This window comes from Heptranchias perlo, unplaced genomic scaffold (genome assembly GCF_035084215.1).
Source record: "Heptranchias perlo isolate sHepPer1 unplaced genomic scaffold, sHepPer1.hap1 HAP1_SCAFFOLD_63, whole genome shotgun sequence".
NCBI classification, from domain to species: domain Eukaryota; kingdom Metazoa; phylum Chordata; class Chondrichthyes; order Hexanchiformes; family Hexanchidae; genus Heptranchias; species Heptranchias perlo.
Genome location: NW_027139655.1, coordinates 1,626,437 through 1,640,278, shown reverse-complemented (window position 1 = coordinate 1,640,278; position 13,842 = coordinate 1,626,437). Strand labels below are relative to the sequence as shown.

Sequence of the window (13,842 nt, the reverse complement as noted above, 5' to 3'; positions counted from 1 at the left end):
ATTCCGAAGTCCAGGAGTACGTGCTGCGTGACGCACTGAAGTGAAGTGCGGCCTACGCAAATGCTCTATGGGGAAAGGGAACCGGGTAAGGCCATCCCACGTGATATTGGTCACCATATATTATAAAATATGTACTTTGTTTGAATTGCGATATTGGGATCATACTATGCACGTTCTGCTTTATGTTGTTTTGAATTGCATTGATTTGAAATTGCAATATTTATTTTGAACTCTGTGGATTATTAAATTTTATGAAACAAAATATATTTTGTAATTAAAAAAACGTGTACATGAACCATCTAGAAAGCAAACTTGCAAACTTCTGGCCTTGAGTCAAACACGTTACCCATTGCTCCACTGGCTCAGGGTGTGGAGAGAAAGTAACAGCTCACACTTCCACAGCGCTGCGGTATGAGCAGGTACCGAATCAGTCTCGGTCATGGCCACGCGACTCCACGAGTCCGGGAGTGTCAAAAGACGCATGGTGAACAATCACCAAAGAGAAAAACCTTTACTGCTTCCCTTCGATCGCTCATCTGGTGGAGCGGAAGATGCTGAATTGACCTAGAACACAAAGCAAATTCATCCTTCGATCAGTGTTTGAATTCCGGCTTGAAGGAGAGAGTGCTCTTTTGGAGCAATTAGCTCAAGGCCGCTCTTTTAACTTTCCAGCCGACAGCTCAACATGTTGACAACTCTTATCCTTTCTCAAAACTGAAAGCTTTCTGTGTCTGCCGGAACGGCTGTTTCACTCGAACATTTCACTCTGTTCACCAGCAGGGAGCGCCTTTGAGCAGCAACTTTTAAAAAATTTCAAAGTATACTTCATTTCATAAAATTTAAGGGTACATACAGTTCAGTGTAAAAGTCGCAATTTCAGTTCAAAACAATACAAAATAGATCGCACACACTATGATCATGCTATTTCAAAAGAAAACACACGACATATCTAATTTCAAATTCTGTACAATACAAGGTGGGGTGGACTCAGTACATATCTTGTATTACATTCTGTACAATACAAAGTGGGGTGGACACAGCACATATCTTATATTACATTCTGTACATTACAAGGTGGGTGGACTCAGTACATATCTTATATTACATTCTGTACAATACACAGTGGGGTGGACTCAGTACATATCTTATATTACATCCTGTACAATACAAGGTTGGATGGACTCAGTACATATCTTATATTACATTCTGCACAATACAAGGTGGGGTGGACTCAGTACATATCTTATATTACATTCTGCACAATACAAGGTGGGGTGGACTCAGTACATATCTTATATTACATTCTGTATAATACAAGGTGGGGTGGACTCAGTACATTTCTTATATTACATTCTATACATTACAAGGTGGGGTGGACTCAGTACATATCTTGTATTACATTCTGTACAATACAAAGTGGGGTGGACACAGCACATAACTTATATTACATTCTGTACAATACAAGGTGGGGTGGACTCAGTACATATCTTATATTACATTCTGTACAATACAAAGTGGGGTGGACACAGCACATAACTTATATTACATTCTGTACAATACAAGGTGGGGTGGACTCAGTACATATCTTATATTACATTCTGTACAATACAAGGTGGGGTGGACTCAGTACATATCTTATATTACATTCTGTACAATACAAAGTGGGGTGGACACAGCACATATCTTATATTACATTCTGTACAATACAAGGTGGGGTGGACTCAGTACATATCTTATATTACATTCTGTACAATACAAAGTGGGGTGGACACAGCACATATCTTATATTACATTCTGTACAATACAAGGTGGGGTGGACTCAGTACATATCTTATATTACATTCTGTACAATACAAGGTGGGGAGGACTCAGTACATAACTTATATTACATTCTGTACAATACAAGGTGGGGTGGACTCAGTACATAACTTATATTACATTCTGTACAATACAAGGTGGGGTGGACTCAGTACATATCTTATATTACATTCTGTACAATACAAAGTGGGGTGGACACAGCACATATCTTATATTACATTCTGTACAATACAAGGTGGGGTGGACTCAGTACATATCTTATATTACATTCTGTACAATACAAGGTGGGGTGGACTCAGTACATATCTTATATTACATTCTGTACAATACAAAGTGGGGTGGACTCAGTACATATCTAATATACATTCTGTACAATACAAAGTGGGGTGGACTCAGTACATATCTTATATTACATTATGTACAATACAAGGTGGGGTGGACTCAGTACATATCTTATATTACATTCTGTACAATACAAAGTGGGGTGGACTCAGTCCATATCTTATATTACATTCTGTACAATACAAGGTGGGGTGGACTCAGTACATATCTTATATTACATTCTGTACAATACAAGGTTGGGTGGACTCAGTATATATCTTGTATTACATTCTGTACAATACAAGGTGGGGTGGACTCAGTACATAACTTATATTACATTCTGTACAATATAAGGTGGGGTGGACGCAGTCCATATCTTATATTACATTCTGTACAATACAAGGTGGGGTGGACTCAGTCCATATCTTATATTACATTCTCTACAATACAAGGTGGGGTGGACTCAGTCCATATCTTATATTACATTCTGTACAATACAAAGTGGGGTGGACTCAGTACATATCTTATATTACATTATGTACAATACAAAGTGGGGTGGACTCAGTCCATATCTTATATTACATTCTGTACAATACAAGGTGGGGTGGACTCAGTACATAACTTATATTAAATTCTGTACAATACAAGGTGGGGTGGACTCAGTACATATCTTATATTACATTCTGTACAATACAAAGTGGGGTGGACACAGCACATATCTTATATTACATTCTGTACAATACAAGGTGGGGTGGACTCAGTACATATCTTATATTATATTCTGTACAATACAAGGTGGGGTGGACTCAGTACATATCTTATATTACATTCTGTACAATACAAAGTGGGGTGGACTCAGTACATATCTTATATTACATTCTGTACAATACAAAGTGGGGTGGACTCAGTACATATCTTATATTACATTCTGTACAATACAAAGTGGGGTGGACTCAGTACATATCTTATATTACATTCTGTACAATACAAAGTGGGGTGGACTCAGTACATATCTTATATTACATTCTGTACAATACAAAGTGGGGTGGACTCAGTACATATCTTATATTACATTCTGTACAATACAAAGTGGGGTGGACTCAGTACATATCTTATATTACATTCTGTACAATACAAAGTGGGGTGGACTCAGTACATATCTTATATTACATTCTGTACAATACAAAGTGGGGTGGACTCAGTACATATCTTATATTACATTCTGTACAATACAAAGTGGGGTGGACTCAGTACATATCTTATATTACATTATGTACAATACAAAGTGGGGTGGACTCAGTACATATCTTATATTACATTCTGTACAATACATGGTGGGGTGGACTCAGTACATAACTTATATTACATTCTGTACAATATAAGGTGGGGTGGACGCAGTCCATATCTTATATTACATTCTGTACAATACAAGGTGGGGTGGACTCAGTCCATATCTTATATTACATTCTCTACAATACAAGGTGGGGTGGACTCAGTCCATATCTTATATTACATTCTGTACAATACAAAGTGGGGTGGACTCAGTACATATCTTATATTACATTCTGTACAATACAAAGTGGGGTGGACTCAGTCCATATCTTATATTACATTCTGTACAATACAAGGTTGGGTGGACTCAGTACATATCTTGTATTACATTCTGCACAATACAAGGTGGGTTGGACTCAGTACATAACTTATATTACATTCTGTACAATACAAGGTGGGGTGGACTCAGTACATAACTTATATTACATTCTGTACAATACAAGGTGGGGTGGACTCAGTCCATATCTTATATTACATTCTGTACAATACAAGGTGGGGTGGACTCAGTCCATATCTTATATTACATTCTGTACAATACAAAGTGGGGTGGACTCAGTTTTTTTGTGAAAAAGCAATTAAAACCTTCATTCGGGAATTATCCGGTCTCATGTGAGCGGTGAAAGAAACAGTGACCCCGATGTGATGTGAACACGCAGCCTTTTGATCTGGAGTCAGACCTTTGTGCCACGCACTCTGAAGACAGGATCCTGGATGTTATTATATATACGAATGTTTCTCAAACACCGTTTCATGCATTGGTTGAATAGATAGGGCTGATCAAATCTCCGCCAGGTCCCACCGGTAATGAGACAGTATTGGAAGCAGCCTTCACCCCCAATATCACGCTGGCATTCATCGCCTGCTCTCAGCGGACTGCAATAACAGGGCTGGGAGATATGGACTTTGTTCACATTGTTCAGCAATGTGAATCGTTAAATATTTAATCATTTTTAATGGGGACAAGTTTGCAAAATGTTTCCGCCCGGTTTCGAACCGGGCACCTTTCGCGTGTTAGGCGAATGTGATAACCACTACACTACGGAAACCTGATGCCTCGACTCCCGTGTTAGAGACATAACCCCTCAGCCAAACAATTTCCGCATTACTGTCCAGGAGCTGATTTCACAGGGATACATTTGCTGCGCTGTATTTCGGAAGGCTGCAGAGAAGGACAGGTGGCGATGGTCAGGCGGGGAATCCCAGAGCATCGCGCCGACACAAACAATTCACTGTTTTTTTTTGCATCTGCCTGATATCCGACCGCAGTTTAAATTATGGCGAATCAGGCATGCTCAGATGACATTGTTCACAGAGTGTTTTCTTGCAACCAAATCACACATTAGAAAACTTGAAATGAGATTAAGAGATCGGAGCCATTTAAAGTGCTCCCACTTACTGCAGATCGGGAATTAAAACCTGGCACCAGCTTCATGGCTATCAGAATGAGGCGATAAATCCTAAAGTGGGAAAAAATGTGCAATTTTCGTCCCTGGGTGGCCGACCGTTGCGCCACAAGGTCTGCTAGGGGCATAGATTTTTTTATGTACGTGTACGTATTATATACTTAAATATATATGTTTGATGCAGTGTTCCCTAGTCGTTGGGAATAGTTCATTGCACAAAAATAATTCAAGTATGTGAGACACTTAATGTTTTTTTTAATCGCCATTAATACGTTCTGTTGCACACTGAAGGAAATGCTAACTTGTTTGCTAAGTGACAATTAAAACATTTATAAATCTTTGTGCTTTGCATGTCATGAACGTTTCTCCCTTCCCATTTTACATATTGTATTTTGGGAGTCTGCTTAAAAATGTTTAATGCTTATTATACCAGGAATCTGGTGCAGCCGCTGTTAAATTTAAAAAGGTTTGTAGCCCCTTTCACGCTTGAAGAAACTCGACCCTGGAGGTTTATGGGGAGCAAGTCCCAACAAAATGCTTCCCTCCGAGGTCAAATCGGGGACTTTCTGCGTGTAACTGGTGAACATGATAACCACTACACTACGGAAACGACAAACGTTTCGGTCTCAGGGCTGAAGGAAGTGTCTCGGGAAAACATGAGCTGCTAACTCTCTTTACACTGACTCTTTTCACGAACATATCATCGATCGAAACTATACAAGTCACAGGGAAAAAATGTCGAAGTCATTAAACTCCCGAATTAGCCTCAAATGAGGAGAGAACTTTCGTTATGGGCTTAGTCTAAGATAGACATTTGGTTTCCAAACGGTTAGACATTTTTAGAATTCAGAATGTGTTGTTTTATTGGTGTTAAAGCAATTCTAAATCGGGCATAAACCCAAGATGTTGTTCAAATTCTAATGTCAATTTTTCTTGTGTATTAATAATAACTGATTGTTTTCTTTCTGAAGTCGTGGTCTGTGCCTGAAGTTTCTTGAGGAAAAAGAGACCATTAAGTTAATTATAAAACTAAACCTCGTGGAGATAAAACGTCATTGCCCCAAATTAAAGTGTAAAATCACTTTGTACCTTTCTGCTCCTCCATCTGTACCATGTGTAACTTTCCCAGTGAGCTGCTGGATTCTGTGATAAATCACACTGTACTCTTACCCCTTTTGCTGTGTTACTGTGTGACAGGGTCCCGCAGTACTCTTCTGCTCTGTTACAGTTATAAATACTGTTATTGTTTCAGATTAAATAATAATGGAGAAATAAACACCATCCCAGATCAGAACTACAGTCACATTGAGTCCAATTTTACTCTGATTTATTTAATAGAAGCTAGAATTGCATTCTCTACACAAAATGGCTAATTTGACCTTTCGTCCGATTGTCTGGTCTCTCCTTCGCCGTGAACATTACGTCAAAAAAAAACGTTAATCCTTTTTTTTCAGCAGAAGTTCACGTTTTGGTGTTTAATTCCTTCACTGCACCGCTGTCTTTGTGTTAAACATCAACTACTGCCAATCTCACTCAGTTTGTATCTTTAACTATAATGCAACTGTAATTTAACAGGAACAGCAAATAAACCCTCTCCGTCTCTCTCATCATAACAAGCTCCACCTTGGCCCTCAGTAAGATGGCTGCCTTCCTGGTGGTCATTTTGCTTCAGGATCAGGTCGGCCATTTTGTTTCAGTTTCATGGAGGCCATTTTGTTTGACATTGCCCCCTTTCCCGCCCGTAATTTGTTTGCCTTGCTCCTCAGTAAGTTGGCTGCCTTGCCCCTCAGTAAGATGGCCGCCTTGCACCTCAGTAAGATGTCCAGTTTGTCCCTCAGTAAGATTGTTGCCATACTGGCTGCCATTCTTTTTCAGGTTCATGACGTTGAAGTTGTTTTGTGCATAGTTTCATATTTTCATAGTAGGTACGGCACAAGAGAAGGCCATTCTGCCCACTGAACCTGTGCTAGCTCTTTGAAAGGGCTATCCAATTAGTCCCTTGATTAATCCACACTTGTCCAAGTGGCTATTAATTTTGCCCCGGATTATTTGTTTCTAAAAGCTTCCCCACCACCGAGGTTAAACTGACTGGCCTGTAGTTGATTCTTTTATCCTGACACCTTTTTTTGAACAAGGGTGTAACATTTGCAGTTCTCCAGTCGACTGGCACCACCTCCGTATCATCTAAGGATGATTGGAAGTTTATGGCCATTAACTCAGCAACTTCCATCCTTACTTCCCTCAGCAACCAAGGATGCATCCCATCTGGACCGGGTGACTTATCTACTTTAAGCACAGCCAGCCGTTTTAGTACCTCCTCTTTATCATTTTTTAGCCCATCCAGTATCTCAACTACCTCCCATTTTACTGTGACTTTGGCAGCATCTTCTTCCTTGTTAAAGACAGATGCAAAAGTGCTCATTTAGTGCGTCAGCCATGCCCTCTGCCGCCATGCGTAAACCTACTTTTTGTTCTCTAATCGGCCACATCCTCTTCTTACTACCCGTTTACTATTATCTGCCTGTAGAAAACTTTTGGATTCCCCTTTTGTGTTAGCCGCCAGTCTACTCTCATATTCTCTTTGCCCCTCTTACTTCATTTTTCACTTCTCCTCTGAGGTTTCTATATTTACCCTGGTTCTCACTTGTATTATCTGTCATAAGCCCACTTTCTCTACTTCATCTTACTCTCTATCTCTTTCGTCATCCAGGGAACGCTGCCTTTTGTTGCCCTACGTTTCCCCCTCGTGGGAATGTACCTAGACTGTACCCGTACCATCTCCTCTTTAAAGGCCACCCATTCCTCGAATACAATTTGCCTGCCAATCTTTGATTCCAATTTATCCGTTTCTCAACCCACTGAAATTGTCACTCTTGCAATGAAGTATTTTTACTGTAGATTGCTCCTTTCCTTGTCCATCACGAATCGAAACCTCATGATATTATAATTGCTGTTCCCTAAATTATCCCCCCTGATACTTGCTCCACTTGACCCACCTCATTCCCCAGAACAGCAGAACGGGAAACCTCAGTAATCAGGAATGCTGCTGAGAAGAGGAAAATCACTGCTCACTGAGTTTCTATGCTGATGGAGCAGATGCAGGACGTCCCGTCCAGCTGGACCATCGCCCCCATCTGTCCCAGGTGAAGAAGTTCCCGAGGAGGAACCACTTTGACCACAAAGACCTCAGACAGTGGTCAGCACGGAACGTTCCGGGGATCCGGCAGGGAAAGGAGAGGCAGGCTCCGAACAGGCAGTTCCTCGACCAGATAGTCGATGCCATTTGGCAGAACATCCATCGCTGGAACTGATGAACAGCCACCAGGTTGTAGCCTGGATGGTGGTGAGAAAGGCCTTCCAGTGCAGTCCTTCCAACACTGATAGAATCTCAGCACCACCGTGAGCTGCCCTCGAGGCTGCGGCGGGCAGGAGACCGTCGTCCGTCTCCTGATGGACTTACCCTTCAATCAGAATGTTTGGAGAGAGAATCGTTGGTATCGGTCCCGTTCATCCCCAACACCGCGGTAACACAGGACGTTGTGATCTATGGACTGTTCCCCAGGACACACACCGAGACAGATATCAACTGCTGCTGGAAGTCCACCAACTCGGTGAAGTAGGCCCTTTGGCCTGTCTGAAACCTCTTGACCTTTCAGCTGAGGGAGCAGCCCACGACCGAGTGTTGCCAACTGGCACATTCCGAAGTCCAGGAGTACGTGCTGCGTGACGCATTGAAGTGAAGTGCGGCCTACGCAAAAGCTCTATGGGGAAAGGGAACCGGGTAAGGCCATCCCACGTGATATTGGTCACCATATATTATAAAATATGTACTTTGTTTGAATTGCGATATTGGGATCATACTATGCACGTTCTGCTTTGTGTTGTTTTGAATTGCATTGATTTGAAATTGCGATATTTATTTTGAACTCTGTGGATTATTAAATTTTATGAAACAAAATATATTTTGTAATAAAAAAAAACGTGTACATGAACCATCTAGAAAGCAAACTTGCAAACTTCTGGCCTTGAGTCAAACACGTTACCCATTGCTCCACTGGCTCAGGGTGTGGAGAGAAAGTAACAGCTCACACTTCCACAGCGCTGCGGTATGAGCAGGTACCGAATCAGTGGCCACGCGACTCCACGAGTCCGGGAGTGTCAAAAGACGCATGGTGAACAATCACCAAAGAGAAAAACCTTCACTGCTTCCCTTCGATCGCTCATCTGGTGGAGCGGAAGATGCTTAATTGACCTAGAACACAAAGCAAATTCATCCTTCGATCAGTGTTTGAATTCCGGCTTGAAGGAGCGAGTGCTCTTTTGGAGCAATTAGCTCAAGGCCGCTCTTTTAACTTTCCAGCCGACAGCTCAACATGTTGACAACTCTTATCCTTTCTCAAAACTTAAAGCTTTCTGTGTCTGCCCGAACGGCTGTTTCACTCGAACATTTCACTCTGTTCACCAGCAGGGAGCGCCTTTGAGCAGCAACTTTTTAAAAATTTCAAAGTATACTTCATTTCATAAAATTTAAGGGTACATACAGTTCAGTGTAAAAGTCGCACTTTCAGTTCAAAACAATACAAAATAGATCGCACACACTATGATCATGCTATTTCAAAAGAAAACGCACGACATATCTAATTTCAAATTCTGTGCAATACAAGGTGGTGTGGACTCAGTAAATATCTTATATTATATTCTGTACAATAAAAGGTGGGGTGGACTCAGTACATATCTTGTATTACATTCTGTACAATACAAAGCGGGGTGGACTCAGTCCATATCTTATATTACATTCTGTACAATACAAGGTGGGGTGGACTCAGTACATATCTTATATTACATTCTGTACAATACAAAGCGGGGTGGACTCAGTACATATCTTATATTACATTCTGTACAATACAAGGTGGGGAGGACTCAGTACATATCTTATATTACATCCTGTACAATACAAGGTGGGTGGACTCAGTACATATCTTATATTACATATTGTACAATACAAGGTGGGGTGGACTCAGTACATATCTTATATTACATTCTGTACAATACAAGGTGGGGTGGACTCAGTACATATCTTATATTACATATTGTACAATACAAGGTGGGGTGGACTCAGTACATATCTTATATTACATTCTGTACAATACAAGGTGGGGTGGACTCAGTACATATCTTGTATTACATTCTGTACAATACAAAGTGGGGTGGACTCAGTACATATCTTATATTACATTCTGTACAATACAAGGTGGGGTGGACTCAGTACATATCTTGTATTACATTCTGTACAATACAAAGTGGGGTGGACTCAGTACATATCTTATATTACATTCTGTACAATACAAGGTGGGGTGGACTCAGTACATATCTTGTATTACATTCTGTACAATACAAGGTGGGGTGGACTCAGTCCATATCTTATATTACATTCTGTACAATACAAAGCGGGGTGGACTCAGTACATATCTTATATTACATTCTGTACAATACAAGGTGGGGAGGACTCAGTACATATCTTATATTACATTCTGTACAATACAAGGTGGGGTGGACTCAGTACATATCTTATATTACATCCTGTACAATACAAGGTGGGGTGGACTCAGTACATATCTTATATTACATCCTGTACAATACAAGGTGGGGTGGACTCAGTACATATCTTATATTACATCCTGTACAATACAAGGTGGGGTGGACTCAGTACATATCTTATATTACATCCTGTACAATACAAGGTGGGTGGACTCTGTACATATCTTATATTACATTCTGTACAATACAAGGTGGGGTGGACTCAGTACATATCTTATATTACATTCTGTACAATACAAGGTGGGGTGGACTCAGTACATATCTTATATTACATTCTGTACAATACAAGGTGGGGTGGACTCAGTACATATCTTATATTACATTCTGTACAATACAAAGTGGGGTGGACACAGCACATAACTTATATTACATTCTGTACAATACAAGGTGGGGTGGACTCAGTACATATCTTATATTACATTCTGCACAATACAAGGTGGGGTGGACTCAGTACATATCTTATATTACATATTGTACAATACAAGGTGGGGTGGACTCAGTACATATCTTATATTACATTCTGTACAATACAAGGTGGGGTGGACTCAGTACATATCTTGTATTACATTCTGTACAATACAAAGTGGGGTGGACTCAGTACATATCTTATATTACATTCTGTACAATACAAGGTGGGGTGGACTCAGCACATAACTTATATTACATTCTGTACAATACAAGGTGGGTGGACTCAGTACATATCTTGTATTACATTCTGTACAATACAAGGTGGGGTGGACTCAGTACATAACTTATATTACATTCTGTACAATACAAGGTGGGGTGGACTCAGTATGTCGGTCTTTGAAGACGTCACCGAGCCCTCTTTCTCCTTCAGGCTGTTGATCACAGAAGTCTCTCTGACCAATTTTATGCAGTAATGTCTGTTTTGTAACAAAAAACAGTTCGCAGAAACCTTCGAGTCCAGCGGGAAACGAACATAGAACGGGTGTTATTTGTAAACAGAAACGTTATCCATGACTCCACTGGCCGAGGTTGTAAAACTGTAGTAACAGCTCACACTCCCACAGCTCTGAAGAATGAGCAGGTACCGAGACAGTCTCGGTCATGCCCACCCGATTCCACGTGTCCAGGACAGTCAAAAGGCACACGGTGAACAATCCCCAAAGACCTTTGCTGCTTCCCTTCGATCGCTCAGGTAGAGTGGAGAACTGTTGTACAATTAACAGATCAAAGTCATCCTCAGGTTGCTTGTTCGAAGTAGCGAACGTGCTTTTGGAGTAATTAGCTCCAGGCCGTTCTCTTAAATTTACAGGCAGCCGACAGCTTAACACGTTGGCGCTGAGGCACAGGAGACCTCTTTTCATTTCTCATAACTTAAAGCTTTCTGTGTCTGCCCAAACACGGCTGTTTTGCTCGAGCATTTGCCTCTGCTCACCAGCAGTGAGTGCCTTTGAGCAACAACACTTCAAACCGCTTTCAGGCAAAAAAAGTCTTCTATCAGTCAGACAGACAGAGAGACATACTGGGTTCTCGCTGCTCCCTCAAGCTCGGCACGGTTGTTCCTATCCTCGTCTGCTTTCCGCAGGCTCGGGCTCTTCTCAGCATCATTCACGATTACTGTGGCTTCCCGTTCTGCTGTCGCTCACTTGTTGATACTCGATAACTCCGATTGGAGCAAAATATTGATTGAATTCAGGGAGGGGCCAACCCAAGGCAAGATTTATCTGCTGGTAGTGGAGCTGCTTGGAAGCGAGTGCGAAGCAGCTACTGTGATGGGCAATTTACAAGAAACAACCTCAAATGTGGAATAAAGGGGGCAGTAGCAACATGGATACAGAATTGGCTCAGGTCCAGGAAACAGAGAGTAGTGGTGAATGGTTGTTTTTCGGACTGTAAGGAGGGGTACAGTGGTGTTCCCCAGGGACCAGTTCTGGGACCACTGCTTTTCTTGATATACATTAATGACTTGGACTTGGGTGTATAGGGCACAATTTCCAAATTTGCATATGACTCAAAAATGGAAGTGTAGTGAACAGTGAGGTGGATAGTGATCGACTTCAAGAGGATATAGACAGGCTGGTGGCATGGGCGTATACGTGGCAAATGAAAGTTAACGCAGAAAAATGCGAAATCATGCATTTCGGTAGGAAGAACGAGGAGAGGCAATATAAACTACAGGGCACAATTCTAAAAGGGGCACAGGAACAGAGAGATCTGGGGGTATATGTGCACAAATCGTTCAAGGTGGCAGGGCAGGTTGGGAAAGCGGTTAAAAAGCATACGTGATCCAGGGCTTTTTAAATAGACTACAAAAGTATGGAAGTCATGATGAACCTTTATAAAACAATGTTTCGGCCAAAACTGTAGTATTGTGTCCACTTCTGGCCACTGCATTTTAGGAAAGATGTGAAGGTCTCCGAGAGGGTGCTGAAGAGATTTACTAGATTGATTCCATGGATGAGGGGCTCCAGTAACGTGGAGAGGCTGGAGAAGCTGGAGTTGTTCTCCTTGGAACAGAGACTGTTGCGAGGAGACTTGATGGAGGTATTCAAAATCATGAAGGGTCTAGACAGAGTAGATAGAGAGAAACTGTTCCCATTGGTGGAAGGGTCAAGGACCAGAGGAAATAGAAATAAAGTTGATTGGCAAAAGAATTAAAGGTAACATGAGGAAAAACATTTTTACACAGCGAGCAGTTAGGATCTGGAATGCACTGCCCGAGGGCATGATTCAATCGTGGAAAAGAAATCATTTTCAGGTCGACGGGAATGGGGCGGGGGAGTGGGACTAGCTGGGTTGCTCGTGCATAGAGCCGGTGCGGACTCGATAGGTCGAATGGCCTCATTCCGTGCTGTAACCTTTCTATGATTCTCGCTGAGCATGTGAGAGATAGCAGGATAGATTGTTGCATTCTCCATACACCTTTTGACTTGGGTCAATTGTCCAGAAAAAAAGTGGCGTCAGTTTTCAGCGAGCCCATGGCCCATGTACTTCTTAAGCTTCACTGCGTGCGATGGCACACAGAGGTCAAGGGGCAGCAAACCTTTTGGTGTGCTGCAGGAAGCAAAAATTCTTGATTTTGGTCTTGAGCAAAGATGGAAAAAAAAGCTTAATTATGCCTTCTCTGAGGATTGAACTCAGGACCTTCAGATTATGAGACTGACGCGCTGCCTGCTGCGCTAAGAAGGCACTTGAAACATAACTGTCCAGGCAGCACTACCAAGTCGGACAGTTTGCAAGGTGTAAAGTCATGAACTAATTGGCAGTTTGCAAAAACCATCCATCCAGGTGGAAATCGAACCAACAATCTCCTGAATTCTGGTCAGACACGTTATTCATTTCTCCACTGGCCCAGGGTGCAGCAAGTAATTAGGAGCTCACACTCCCACAGCGCTGCGGTATGAGC

General features: G+C 41.7%; 2 non-coding genes across 2 annotated transcripts; both read right to left on the bottom strand.

Annotated features, from left to right (window-relative positions):
* Positions 1-4,444: 4,444 nt before the first annotated feature.
* trnav-aac (transfer RNA valine (anticodon AAC)) lies at positions 4,445-4,517 on the bottom strand. The gene has a single exon. It is a non-coding gene; the product is annotated as a tRNA-Val (tRNA).
* A 9,035-nt stretch (positions 4,518-13,552) lies between these two features.
* trnam-cau (transfer RNA methionine (anticodon CAU)) lies at positions 13,553-13,625 on the bottom strand. Its single transcript has one exon. It is a non-coding gene; the product is annotated as a tRNA-Met (tRNA).
* Positions 13,626-13,842: the final 217 nt, after the last annotated feature.